Source organism: Gracilinanus agilis, chromosome 1, assembly GCF_016433145.1.
Source record: "Gracilinanus agilis isolate LMUSP501 chromosome 1, AgileGrace, whole genome shotgun sequence".
In the NCBI taxonomy this organism is placed as follows: Eukaryota; Metazoa; Chordata; class Mammalia; order Didelphimorphia; family Didelphidae; genus Gracilinanus; species Gracilinanus agilis.
In genome coordinates, this window is record NC_058130.1 from 527,146,942 (window position 1) to 527,162,173 (window position 15,232).

Below are 15,232 nucleotides of genomic sequence, written 5' to 3' on the forward strand. Positions count from 1 at the left end.
CTTCCCAGCTGTGTGATCCTGGGCAAGTCACTTGACCCCCATTGCCCACCCTTACCAATCTTCAACCTATGAGACAATACACCGAAGTACAAGGGTTTAAAAAAAATGGTAATGGAGTCTGGGGAAATGAAAGTTGGGGACTTAGAACAGGAAAGGTCTGAAAAAACTGCTATGTGGTATTTAAAAGGAAGTTAATTAGAATAATATAGTTAATAAAATAATTGTTAAACAGCAATCAAGGAACCAGCTGAGGGAATTTTAAATGATGATCTCAATATGTGCACTCAAAAAACCTGTAAATTATTTCTACTAAGGTCTTTGGTGGTTGCTGCATTATTTTGTCTCAAATTAATATTAAGCAATTCAGTGATTTTTCTACCTAGCTTAAAAATGGTTAGGGAGCTAGGTGGCTCAGTGGACAATTTTGAACTCAGACAGGGAGATTTGAATTTGAACACTTGCTAGCTATATGATCCTGGGCAAATCTCTTAACCACTGACTGCCTCAGTTTTCTCATCTGTAAAATAGGAATAATAATAGTACTGACCTCCCAAAGTTGTAAAGATCAAATGAGATATTTCTAAAGTGCTTAGCAAACCTTAAGTGCTACACAATGTTAGTTACTAATTGAAAAGGCTTGAAATTATATAATGAGGAGAGAAAAGGAAGGGAGGTAGAAAGAAGAAGGGCGGTAGAAAAGAAAGGAGAAATTAAGGAGTTAGAGGGCTAGAAGAAACCATCTGTAACAAGAAAGGCAGCAAGTGAGAAAAGTGGTTATATTATACTTCTGTCTAATTAATAAAATTGTCACCTTAATAAATTCCATGCCTTTGTCTTGGCTGACCATGCTCCCTCCCTAATGTGCTCTCTTTCCTTTCTTCTTCCTCAAAGATCCCTAGGCTACCTTCAAATCTCAGCTCAGATTCCAAATTCCACAAGAGAACTTTCACAGTTCTCCCTCAGCTGCTAGAACCTTCCCCTCAAAGATGTCCTTCCACTTTGTTCTGTATATCTCATATACAGAACTGTTGATTTGTATGTTGTCTCCTCCACTAGAATGTCAGCTGCTTGAAGGCAAGGATCAATTTTACCTTTCTTTGTATCCCCAGCATTTGGCACTGTGCTTAGTAGTAGGTGCCTAATAAATGCTAGTTGACTGATTGTTAGACAAGATAGGAATGGATCCTAATTCTTTAGATTAATTCTTTAGGTGTGTTTTTTGATGAAGATGGATAAAAGGAAGTTCCCTACCAAAAGTTTAATGCCCGAAATTTACTCCTTGAATGTGTGCCATACTTTAAAATGCTAGTGTCTAAGAAAAGAACACACTTATTTAATGAAACACCATATGTTCCAAGAGTGAAAAATGTTATAGTACCCTAATTCCTTTGAGGACACCTTCTGAAAGATTAAAGTAATAAAAATATTCAAGGCTTTGATTCCCAGGAGCTGAATGGTAGTACTTCATTTCCATAAGGTACTGATTACTAACACCAACACATCTGCAAAAATATTTTTAAAGTATGTTATTGATTTACTTCAACAAGAGAAAAAAAGCCAGGCTAACATTTTAAAGAATCATTAAAAGGTTATCTTCAATATATTTTCTATTGGATTGCAAGAACATAGGGAAGCACTCCCTAGGCAATAATTTTACTCTTATAGTTTGCATAATTCTCTCCTAGTATGTTACTAGTTTATTTTCTATTTCAAATATTTTGCATTTGAATCAAACTGAACATCTGCTTTCATTTCCAAAAATCTTCTTTATGGTCAAAATAAGTGGTATGTTTAAAATTTTTTATCTGGCTTTTTATTTTACCTTTCCTAAAAGCACTTCTTTTGAATATTTAAATCCTGGTAATAATTTGTTATGTTTTGTGAAATGATGATAATATATTTTGAAGCCAATTAAAGGAAAGAGTTTGCATTTAGATACTGTCACAAAAAAAAAGATTCTGATTTGAGCTATGAAAGATAAGAATACATAAGGCTTTCCTCAAGCAAGTATAAATGAAATGAAAATAAAAGTACAGTGTAAGTGAAATAATGTTGGCTTCTGGAACCAGAAAAGGCCTGGTTTGAATCTTGCCTCTGACATTTGCTGGCTTTGTGATCATAGCGCTACTGGTTGTAAACTGTGTTGAGCCTCAATTTCCATATTGATAAAGAGGAGACAATAAAATCTATTTTACTTGAGGGGGCAGCTGGGTAGCTCAGTGGATGAGAGCCAGGCCTAGAGATGGGAGGTCCTAGGTTCAAATCCAGTCTCAGACACTTCCCAGCTGTGTGACCCTGGGCAAGTCACTTGACCCCCATTGCCTACCCTTACCACTCTTCTGCCTTGGAGCCAATACACGGTATTGACTCCAAGACAGAAGGTAAGGGTTTAAAAAAAAATCTATTTTACTTGAGCCCATGAGCTCCCTTCACCTATCATTTTCCTAAAAGTGTTTCCATATTGATTTTATTTGTTTGTTTTCTAAATTTCTTTGCTCTGGGGCAAAGGCCTGATGGCCCCAGTCTAGGTACAACTCTGCTATACATATTTGAATATGTGTATTTGGTAATCCAAAAGACTTGGTAAGGTACTTCAGGAATATTTAGCCTTAAAAAGATCTTAGGGTTTACCAAAAAGAAAAATCTAGAGTTCTGAAGTGACGCTCCTCTACAAACCTAGTTTAAAAGTTAACATTTTTAAAATGAAGCTATATTTTTACATTTCAGAGAATCATAGATTTTTAGAGTTTAAAAGGAACTTAGAAATCATTTGATTTAACTTTTTATAGCTGAGAAAATGGAGTTTAAGAAGGATTAACTTGTCTGAAAAGTCTCCATAAGCAACTAAGCCAGCAAGCACTCTTTCAACTGCCCTAGTCTGCAAGCATTTATCCATGCTAATCCATATATTTGAAACAGTCAGTCAATTAGTTTTTATTAAACACCTACTGTGTGCCGGGCTGTGCTAAGTGCTGGAGTCAAGGCATAAAACAGTTCCTGATTCTCAAAGAACTCACAATTTAAGGGAATAAACAATATGCAAACTATGTACAAACAAAAGATAGATCCATAGACAGAGAGACAGACAGATAATATATGGAGGGTAATCTCAAAGGGAAAGCAGTCAGATTAAGGAGGTCTGGAAAAGACTTCTTGTAAAAGGTGGGATTTTAGCTGAGAATTGAAAGAAACAAGGAAAGCTAGGAGGTGTAGATGAGACAGGAGAATGTTCCAGGGATGGAATACAGCCAGCAAAAACACTTCTACTTTCTATCCAAAAACTGCTTCTTTTTGCTCAGTTTTCACTTCAAATCTTACCACTTTCAGAATCCTGGCTCTGCCTAAATAGAAACAAAAAAAAAGTATCTAAAGAATAAAGCCAGAAAACAACTGCTCGTTCATGTAATCCTCTTTTATAACACATATCCCAGTTAAATGGAGATGAGAATATACCTCAATTATTATTGGCAAACAATTGTTTTTCAGTCATTTTTCAGTAGTGTTTGACTTTATAACTACATTTGGGGTTTTCTTGGCAAAGATGCTGCAGTGGTTTGCCATTTCCTCCTCCAGCTCATTTTATAGACAAGAAAACTGAGGCTATAAGGATTAAGTGAGTGGCCCAGGGTCACATAGCCATTAAGTGACTGAGGATGAATTTTGACTCAGGTCTTTCTGAGCCCAGGTCCATTATCCAATGTGCTGCCTAGCTGCCCCGGTAGTGAAAAAAAATCCCTCTTCCTTAAATTAAGCTCTTTTGCTTGTTTCCAACATTATTATCAAAGCATATGAGGATTTAAGTCCTTAAAAGTTCAACCAAAAATGATTTCATTGTTCATTCCTACCGAGTTCTCTAGATTCAAAAGAGATAATGTATATTGTGTTTTTCAAACTTTAAAGGGCTACTAAATACCAATTGCAGTTTGTTGTTTTATGTATTTTCAGAAGGCAGGGTTCCATCTTTGAAAGGTTCTTTTCTATATTATATTAATATATTACAAGTACTCAGTCATCATTAAATTACATCAGTGATAAAAAGCAATAAGTGGCCGATTAGATTAGCAGTCCCAAAGTAAAGATGACAAGTGTGAAAGCCAATATAAGAACACAGTGAAGGTAAAGTGAGTCCTGAATGTAGGCCAGTAAGGGGCTATAGCATCTTTAATACTCTCTGAATGTGGCGAGGTTAGAGATTACAAGAGGGAGAGCAAAATGTATATATCATGTTCAGTATCCATACCCTCCTAGTTCATAACTGCTAGTGTACAATTCTGATAGCTAATGTGCTTGTGAATCATTATTATCACTAACATTCATCACTTGGCAGAACAGAAGAAAGTTCAGGGTGGAATGTAATGGCATCAGCCAGGCAGTGTAAGTATGGGTAATGGCCTTGATGTCTAGTCTTATAACAAGGATAAATGTTGTTAAATATGTTTTGTTTCTGAAACTCATTCATTTTGAATAATCCAAAGCTTTATTGAGTTCATTAGTGAGGACATTTGATAATTTCTCTTCCACATTTGAAATCGATGACTAAGTACTACCTGTTATACCTGTCCATGATTATTATCCATTTTAGTGACTACATTTATTTTTCCTTTCACTACCAAATGAGTATTTTCCCTTCATGGAAAAGCTCGGTTGTAACTGAAAATCATGATAAATAAATTTTTAAAAGGGCTCTTCAGGTATGCTCAGATACTACACATTGATTTCCCCTCAAGTTTCATGAATGTTTACTTCACTCTTTTAATTCTGTTTATGCTACATATTTTATAATCTACATAAAAACACTCCATACTTTTAAAGTTATCCAACTCAACATAGACTTTATGGAAATTATAAACATTATTTGTGCTATTCTATTGAGACTTTCTAATGAAATATTCTGAAACTAATGGAGTTATGAATATATAATACCACTTTAGATAGAAAGACCACAGAATTTGCCTTGGTAGATATTTTTGTTCCTTGGTATGGATTTCTATTGATTTCATCTTTAAAAGTTTTAAATGTGTCCTATTTATGGAGAAGTATATAGCTGAACTTCCATAAGTTAATTTTGATGCCTCATTGTGGTATAGAGATGGCTCTAAATTCTGGAAGGATGTACCTGTAGAATTCAAGTTCTGGTAGGTTCCATTATATTACTGACCAAGGTGTGGGATGTATGTTCATTTACTGGGTACCTCGTGGAACACTTGGGGTGTTGCATTAGCAGTAGTAACCTATATCAGTACCCATGCTACCTTTCCCAAGCCTGCTAGAAGACGATATCTCTTGATCAATTAAACACTGAGCAAGAATAATATATAATTTGTACACCAGGCAGTGTTCTACTCAAGCTGCTGAGATCTCAATCCAAGTCTCTTTCTGACACATTGTATGTATAAGATAACCCATTCCAGTAGGTATGTACTACATGAATATGCAATATTACTTCAAACATCCAGACAAAGAAAGAATCCTTGTAGAGAGGGTTCTGAATTCTAAATTAGGGGTAGATGTAAAATATTGCTTAGATAATAAAAACAGGAACATTGGACCCCAGTCTTACATTTGGAAATATTGCTAGCTTGGTCTCAACTTTCTATTTTAGAAGTTCTTAACCTTTCTTTGCATCCTGGACCCCTATGGGCATCTAGTGAAGCCTATGGATTCCTTCTCAGAAAATGTTTTTTTCTTTCTTGTTCTTTATTTTTTTGAATGTTTAAATAAATAAATTTAATTAAATAAAATAGCAATTCAAAAACAATGAATTGAAAGAGGTAAGAAGCATTCTCAGAGTTTTTAGAAAAATGCTTTTAAATACATAAAATAAAATATTTAGCATTTTAAAGAAAATAAATTATATTACAGAAATATAGTTATCAAAAAAATTTTAAGTTCACAGATACCACCTCTCACCCCACTGTAAAGAAGCCCTAATCTATATTGCGCAGTCATTTGACTTTAGCTACATATTTAATTTTAGAGGAAAGTGGAAAAGTAATAGAACAAGCATCCCTTTTCACCTTTCATCCTCCATCAGAGGTCAGGAAAAGGTAAAGAAGGAGTTGGGTTCTGGTGTCCAGGCACCAGGACCAAGGAAAGAATCCAAGGTAGAATTGAGAGAGACAGGAAACTGTTCATAGATCCTCATCCCTCAAACCTGCTGCTGAGGTTTCTGGAAGCTGCCAAGGTCTGTATTCATCTGTCTGCCCACTGGTCCTGCAATGGCACCTCCGAACCCTAGGCTCATCTCTGTTTTCCTGTTCTGGCTTTGGGGGCAGACTCTAGCAAGGGCCGTGGTCAGAGACCACCCCCACATTGCCCTTTGGAAACTTCTTGGTTCCTTAGTCAAAGGAATACTTAGATGGTTCCCTCTGTATTTCCTATATCCAATGGGATGCTGAAGGAAATGTCTTCTGGAGCCAAAGGAAGAGCAATGAGGACACTCTAGGCCCAGGGATCTCATTGATGGATATGTTGCTCCCTTCTGGGTACTTCAAGTACAAAATGATCTTAACCTTAACCTTGACTCATGAAACCCTTTGGCAGTCTGGTGAAACCTATGAACCCCTTCTCAGAATAAAGTTTTAAAGGCATAAAGTAGAAAGGAAAACAATTATATTGAAATCCATTTATTGCAAAAAAATTTTTTTTCATTCTAGGAGCTCAGGTTAAGAACACCTGTTAGTAAGAGAGAAAGAGAGAGAGAGAGAAAGAGAGAATAGTATATTCAGAACTCATATTATCACTTGCAGTACTTAAATCATGAATATCCTTACCCCTGAGCGCAAAGGGGAAAATAATTATATTATTTTGAAGTACATAAGAGGGCAATTAGTGTATACTCATTAATAGGAAATGTTTAGATACAGTCCCAGGAAAAGCCTCTCAGCTTTGAAAGGACCAACTTAAGTGAATGGGGATATGATCATCACAAATCACTATGCATATTTATTACAAGGACTTTGTTTTTCTTTTTCTTCTTTCCCTAATTGGATGGGTGGAAGGGAGGAAAAAAGTTATTAATTGAAAGAAAAATCTAGTAGATTGGTCACTGTGTTAAATAATTTGGTTCTGGCTATCCAAGAAACAAACATCAATACAAAATGGCTTGTGTGGTCCACTTCTATAACTATACTAATGTCAAAAAGGCAGAAAAGGGATAGCAGGTGCACAGAATCTTATGATCACAGGTAAAACTATTTAAGCTATTGGTACTCTGAATATGAGAGCCTTATTTAATCACCAACAACTTGATATAATACTTGAGAAATCTAATCATATTAAATTTGATAGTTTCACTATAAATGAGACTGGTAGACAAAAGAAAGTTGCTATTAATGGATGGATCACAGGTTCTCTCCTTACAAATAAAGATGTTGGTGGAGTTGGTTTAATTGCATTTCAAAAGCAACAAAAAATCATTCTGAACTACATTGTTCTTGGTGAACATTTGAAAAAGGTCAATAGAAGGATAAATGTGTTTATGTGCCAATATCCATTGCAAAGGATTGAGAGAAAAATTCTATGAAGAATAGAATATATGCCCTACCAAATTAAGTCAACCTACATTTGAATACTCATTGGCTTAAATGCAAGAGTGGACATCTGGTAGAATAGCCTTAAATATGCTGGAAAATATGGCAACAAAATGAATATGAAACAATATGAGACAAAAGAGCCAAATGCGCATAGAATACACAGAAGCTGTTGGAGGCTAAAAAGTAGATGAGAACAAAAATCATTTTATGTTTTCCCTTTCATATTTTCCATCCTTATATCCCTAATAATCCTATTATTCTCAATGACTTTCTTCCCTTCCCCCAAACATAACTTCAAATAAATGACATACAAGTCAAATGAAATAAATCATCTTATTGGCTATATCTGGAAATTTGTTCTGATTTTTCATCTTTACTCTTAACTACCTTGTCTGTCAAAAGATAGAAGGGATACTTTAAATCAGTCTTTTGAAATCAGGATTGGTTTTTACATTCAGAATTCTGAAACCTTTCCATTATCGTTTTGCTTCACATTATCATAGTTATGTATGTTATTCCCCTAATTCTAATTTCATTCCATATCAATTCATACAAATCTCGCATTTGTCTGAATTCATTTCCATTTGTGATGTTACATCAATATTCTATTACATTCATATAACACATTTTAAAGATCTACTTCCCTAATCAATGGGCTTACTTTCCTTTCAGTTCTTTGCTACTCCCCAAAGTCCTGCTCTGAATATTTCTGTATATATTTAGATAGCATATAAGGGTCTTACCTACTGTCAGACCTCCTCAGGTATGTGTCTGATAGTCATATCCTTATATCAAAGGATAGGTACAGGTTAGTAATTTTTAAAATGTAATTCCAAATTGTTTTCTAGACTACTCCAACCAATTTACAATTTCAGTAATACTGCATCAGTCTGTCTGTCTTCCCATAGCTCCTCTATAATTTTCCATTTTCTTCTTTGTCATTACTCATATGATGAGTGTGAGGCGAGTTCTCTGAATTTTTAAATGTTCATTTCTGTAATTATTGATACATTAGATAATTTCCTGTGAGGTTTTAGATAGCTTATATTTCTTTTTTGAAACTATTTGTTCATTCTCCGACATCTATTGAAAGATGACTTTTGTCCTTATATATTTGTAGGGGTGTATTGGAGGAAGTTCTAACTGGTTCTCAAAAGCAGATCTTGAATTTTCAGTGTGAGCATTTGTATCTGAAAAATCAGCAGTTATTACAAATCAGTGAATGATTTATTAATTTGTTGATAATCTAGATTTAAGGGAAGATTAATCATGCAAATTAAACATAAAAAGTGCATGTGCATAAATTTGGGGGATTTTTTTAAATTTTCCCAGAGAGTCAGATTATTAAACTTTTATCAGTATGCCCCTGTATGACTGAACTCAGAAGGAGTGCACTACAAGATTTAAGGAATGAAATTATAATCATTCTAGAGACTTGGTGATGATTGGCTAATAATAACTATGACAACAATAAACACTAACTGGAATTTATATAGTATTTTAAGATTTACAAAGGATTTTACATCCATTATCTCATTTGAGCCTTACAACAAGCCTGTATATTTGTATTAATTTCCTGTTATGTTGGATATTATGCCTTTATCAAGAAATATTTGTTGCAAAGACTTCCCTTAATTAACTACTTCCCTTTATAGTCTAGCTTTTGTTCATGTAAAAGTCTTTCAATTTTATGTAAATGAAATTTTCTATTGTGTCTTCCATAATCACTTCTATCTCTTATTTAGTTAAGAATCATCCCCTTAGAATTTGTTAGGGAAAGTATTTAACATTTCCTCAAACTTCTATGACCCTTTTTAAAATTTAGATCACATATTCATTTGGAGGTTATTGTGATTTATTATCTAAGATATTTTAAAATTTTAATTTCTACCAAACTGCTATCAATTTTACAGTTTTTGAACAGAGTTCTTACTCTAATAGTAGTTATGTTATGAGGTTTATCAAAAGCAAGGTTACTATGATGAATTGCATTTGAATTGCATATCTAAACTATTCCATTAAGAACTTTTCTTTTCTTTAACCAGTACCAGATTGTTTCAATGATTACTGCTTTGCAGTTACAACATGTAAGATCTAGCCCCACTCTTACATGGTCATGCATGCTACATCTCCCTGGCAGAGTTCACTAAGCAGTTGGAGGTGTTTCTCTTCTCTATTGCCATCAGCTTAAGCCCCTATTAGTTGTGTTCCTTTCATTGTTAGGCACCCCAGATTAGCATATCAGTTCCAATTAGCTATTTAACGTCAATTAGCTTTTAAAAAGGGATAAAATATAGAAACATTTTACCCAATACTTCCAAGAATATATTTTTCCTACACCACCTTGGTCTCTTGAGGAAAAGGCTCAAAATTTTGCTTCATTCCTACATAGAACTCATGCCTCTGAGTTCAAATTGAAAGACCAGATCACTGCCAGGGTGCACTGGGCTAGTTCCAGAAGGTCATTCCCAAACACCATTCTTTGCTCCAAAGGGCATTTGTGCTGGGCTCATTGCAACACATGGCTTGGATTCCAACTCTTAGATACTTGTGGCTTGTTCTTCTAAACTTTGAAACTCTCAAGGTTTCCCTTCATGTAGAATACAAAAGAATAAACATAAAGACCAAGAACTGAGACTTGTTTCTTAAATGGTAGCATCTGCCTTTAGAGCAGGGGTCGGCAACATTTTTGGCCGTGAGAGCCATAAACACCACATTTTTTAAAATGTAATTTCGTGAGAGCCGTAAAGGGCTCACAGTGCACTCCTGTAACAGCGCCTGAAAAAAATTGACTTTATGGCTCCTGCAGAAAGAGCCATATCTGGCCCTCAAAAGAGCCAGATATGGCTTGAGAGCCATACGTTGCCGACCCCTGCTTTAGAGGTTAAAGGAGGTCCTAATGCCTTCCCTTTTACCATATGGTCTCTTACTCTGGACTGTGAGAGAAAGAATTACCAACCTTCTCCAGATGTGCATGAAGTAAAGAGGTGGCAGAAGATGACTTGAGTCTGTGAAGATACCTCCCATTCTGGCTACACAGCCAATTATCTAGGTAGACAATCAGAACCAGTTATAAAATGTCTATACATGCTCCACATATTTCTTAAGCACTTCCCTAACAGTTCCTCCAGATGCTGTCTCCTCAGAATCCTCCACATGGAGAGGTTCTATCAGTTGAGTAAGCTAATGAGTCTGTGCATGGGACATGGTGTAGCTTGATATTTAATAATGGTAGGCCATATTCATTTTTTTTCATTATTTCCCTTGAGATTCTTGACCTTTTGTTCTTCAAGATAAATTGTGTCATTATTTTGTCATGTTCTATAAAGTAACCCCTTCGTTGTATGATTAGTATAGCATTATGTCCATAAATTCTCCTTCTGGATCACTGCCTTGCATGGCAGAGGAGCATACATAGCTCAGTGAAACTATGAGCTATATCATGCATTATTACCCAAGACAGATATACCACAATGCTGATTTCAGGCAAAAAGTGATCCACTGGAAAAGGAAATGGCAGCCTCCTTCCCCTAGTACTTTTGCCCAGAAAACCCCATGCACAGTATTAAGATGATAATAGATATGACATTGGAAAATGAGTGCCTTAAGTCAAAAAGTATACAACACACTCCTGGGGAAGAGTAAGAGTGAGGACGACTACATATAACTCCAAAAAGAATGAAGTGGCCATGTAAAACCTGAAGGAAGATGCGCTGTGGATGTGTCTGGGATAAAAAAGAAAGTCCAGTACTGCAAAGATCAATATTTTCTAGGGATCTGGAATGTAAGATTTATGAGCCAAGGTAAGCTAAATGTGGTCAAATAGGAAATGGAAAGTTTAGACATTGACATCTTGAGAGCCAGTGAATTTAAATGATGGGAATAGGTGAGTTTAATTCAGATCATCAATTCCCATACCTCTATGTGCAAGTATCCCTTAGAAGAAATGGAAAAGTCCTAATTGTCAATAAAAGGGTAAAAAAGCAGTATTGGGGCATAATCTCAAAAATAAGCAAATGGTATCTGTTCGAATCCAAATCAAGCCATTTATATCATAGTAATACAAAGCCCATGCTCCAATCAATGATGCTAAAAAAGGCCAAAGTTGCTCAATTCTATAAAGACCTACAACAGCCTCTACAAGAGCATCCTCCAAAATGTAATAGGGGATTAAAAATAGAAAACCAAAAGATAAGTAGAATAACAGGAAAGTTTGGCCTTGGAATAAAAAGTGAAGCAGAGCAAAGACCAATAGAGTTCTGGAAAGATGTCATTAGTCATAGCAAAAACTCTTTTTCAAAAACCCAAAAGGCAGCTCTATACATGGACATTACCAGATGGTTAATATCAAAACTTTACTGATTATATGCTTGCAACCAAAGGTGAAGAAGCTCTATATAGTCAATTAAAACAAGACCTTGAGATGACCATGGTTCAGATCATAAACTTCTTGTAAAATTTAGCCTTAAATTGAAGGGAATAGGGAAAACTATATAAACAGGATGAATAATAGGTATGACCTAAATAATGTCTCTTATGAATATGAAACAAAGGTGATATATGGATTAAAGGAATTAGATCTGGTAGATAGAGTGCCTGAAGAACTATAGAGAGAGGTTTGCAGTACTGGACAGGAGACAGCAATAAAAAAACTTCCCAAACAACAAAAAGAGCAAGAAATCGTGGTCTGATGAGGTTTTACAGATAACTGAGAAAGGGAAAAATATGCCCAAATGAGTGCAGAATTCCAGAGAATAGCAGAGAGAAAATTTTCTTAAATGAGCAATATAAAAAAAATAGAAGAAAACAATATGGAAAAAGCAAGGGGATTCCAGAAAAAAATTGATTTCTGCTTTATTGACTACACTAAAACTTTTCTGTGGATTGTAACAAAATGTGGCAAGTCCTCAAAGAGATGAAAATACCAAATTAGTCTACTGAAGAAACTATATGTAGGTCAAGAAGAAACAGATAGAAATTCAGAAAGAAACATCACAAGACTATTGTCACTTTATTTATTTAACTTATATGAATAGTCTATCATGTAAAATGCCAGACTGGAAGAATCAAAAGTCAGAATTAAGGTTGCCAAAAGAAATATCAAACAATCTCAGATAGGCAGATGTTATCACTGATGGCAGAAAGTGAAGAATTAAGAAGCCTCTTGATGAGGGTGAAAGAAGAGACTACAAAAGCTAGCTTGAAGCTTAACATTTAAAAATTCTAAGATCAGCTTGTCTCACTTCTTCCTGGCAAATAGAGGGAGAAAAAAATGGAAACAGTTTCTGATTTTATTTTCTGCTGCTCAAAGATCACTTAATCAGCCATGAAATTAGAGAGTTGCTCTTCTGAAGGAAAACTATAGGAAATCTGGACAACATACTAAAAATCAGAGACTTCACCTTGTTGACACTCATTATCTCTCCATACCTCACCCCACCACGTCTGTGAAAAGGAGGGAAGTAAGATACATTTTTAGTATAGGGCCAAGCTTGGTTATGTTTTCAACAGCATTCAGTTTAATTCATTTTGTTGCCATTCTTTCTATGAACATTTTGTTTCAGTCATTGTATCTGTTGTTTTCCTGGTTCTTATTTTATTTTGCAGCAATTTTTACATGTTTTCCTGTGCTTCTCTGTATTTATCACATTTGTTTTTTTCTACAACACAGCTATATTGCATAATATGTCATTTTATAACTGGGCAATTTTCATTTTGCTCAAAGTTCTTTGATATTACCAAAAGATTCTGCTATAAATATATTCCTGTATAGAGTATAGAGTATCTTTCTTTTTTCATCATTGACTTCCTCCTATGGACCAATGTAACATATGTTTTGCAGGCTCTTTTTGGTGCTCATCTTTTGTCATCTTGCCAATATGTTGAGTATTGTAAAAAGGAATTCTTTATTCCTTTTTTAATTTAATGCAAGACCTGGAGGTCCTCTTACTATAGAGATGTGTAGGGATTAACCAGCCCAGTGATAGGAAGGAAAAACCATAGAGACAGGAAGTGAGGTAGAGAGGAGAATAAAAAGGTGCCGTGTCAGTTGGTTGGCTTGTCAGTTGCTGACAGTTGGGGGGGGGGTCAGTTGCTGACAGTTGCAGGCTATCAGTTGCGGGAAGCTGGATCCTGGGCATGCTTTGGTTGTTGGGGGTTCATTTCTGGTGGTGTGGGTTGGTGATTAGTTGGTGGTTGACATTTAGTTGCTGGAATATAAAGGTGGGCCTGAACTTACTAAGAGGACTTTTGGCTTTTGGGTTTTGGTTTTTGGTTTGGGCTGTTAGGGTTTTTTTCTTTCCTTGAACTTTTTGGAAGGTGGTTGGTCTATTGAAAGACCTAATTGGGGTTGGATTAAACACTGATTGGGTTGGTTTTGATTAGGCTGGATTGGGTTGGAACTTTGTTGGGTGGTTGCTATTAGTGGTAGTTATAGGCAGTTATAGGAAAATAAAGGCAGTTTTAGATAGTAATTATAGGCAGTTATAGATAGTTATAGCATAACTAGTATATATATTAGGAAATTTCTTTCTCTACCTTTTTCCTATATTTCTCTCCTTTACTATATTCATTTTCCTATATTCTTTTACTATCTATTTAATTAAACTAAATTGTTCATTGTTAAAAGGTGCTACAAGTTTTATTTTCTCTGGCTTAAAGGGATAATATTAATTTACAACTCTACTATATTCTCATTAAAACAATTTATTAAAAGCTGCTCTTTTATTTTGTCAAAACCCCTATTTAACCCTTATAATACAAAGTGAAATCTCAGAGTCATTTTAATTTGCATTTCTCTTATTATTACAGATTTCTAAAAATCTTTTATATGATTATTAATAATTTGAAATCTTTCTTTTGAGAATTGTTTATTCATATCTCTGTCTACTTAATAATGATTTATCTCTTTTATAGCATATACCTAGAATAAATCGTTGCTGCAAAGAAGATAGTTGTCTGATGTAGACATTTCTGTTGTAGGCAAGAGTCATAGTTTGATAAAAGTCTAAGTTTAAATACCTTTTATGAAAGGCTTTTAGAAAGTGACCTAGATGGCTTTCATTAAAGTTACAAATGAAGAACAGGATGTTTTCTTATCAGGAATGGAAACAGAAAACCAGTCAAAGGTATATTCTTTATGTTAGATAATGATAATCAGCAAAATGTAGCCTCAAGGACTCCATAATAAGATAATGGTGTTACAAATGACAAAAATTCAAATGAACTAGTATGAGAAAACAAGGAATGTATCTGGTCACATGAAAACATTGTTAATATCTTTTGATACCTTCTAGTGTATACTGGCTTTAACTATTAGTCTTAATCTATAACTTCTAGCTTAAAGTTAGAGGCCTAATAAACTCAGTTAAGTATTAAGCCCTTTCTTCTTTTTAATTTATCTATTAATTTGAGACTCTAATATTCTGATTCTACAAATGATTTGACTCATCTTCACATATATTTTGGATAAATAGTGCAAACTGAAAATGAACTCAGTCCCGAAATAGAGAAGAAGAATTGTCTAGAATGCCTTTAGGAAACAGGGCAGTGCTTTTAATACCCCGAGCTTCTTTCTGAATTAAAAGTCCATTTTTTAAAGATCAATATTCTTTCACTGACCCTTTATGGCTGTGAATCATGGCATACTCGAATCTCCAAAGAATTACATTTGCAAGTTATTCATAGTGCAATGGAGA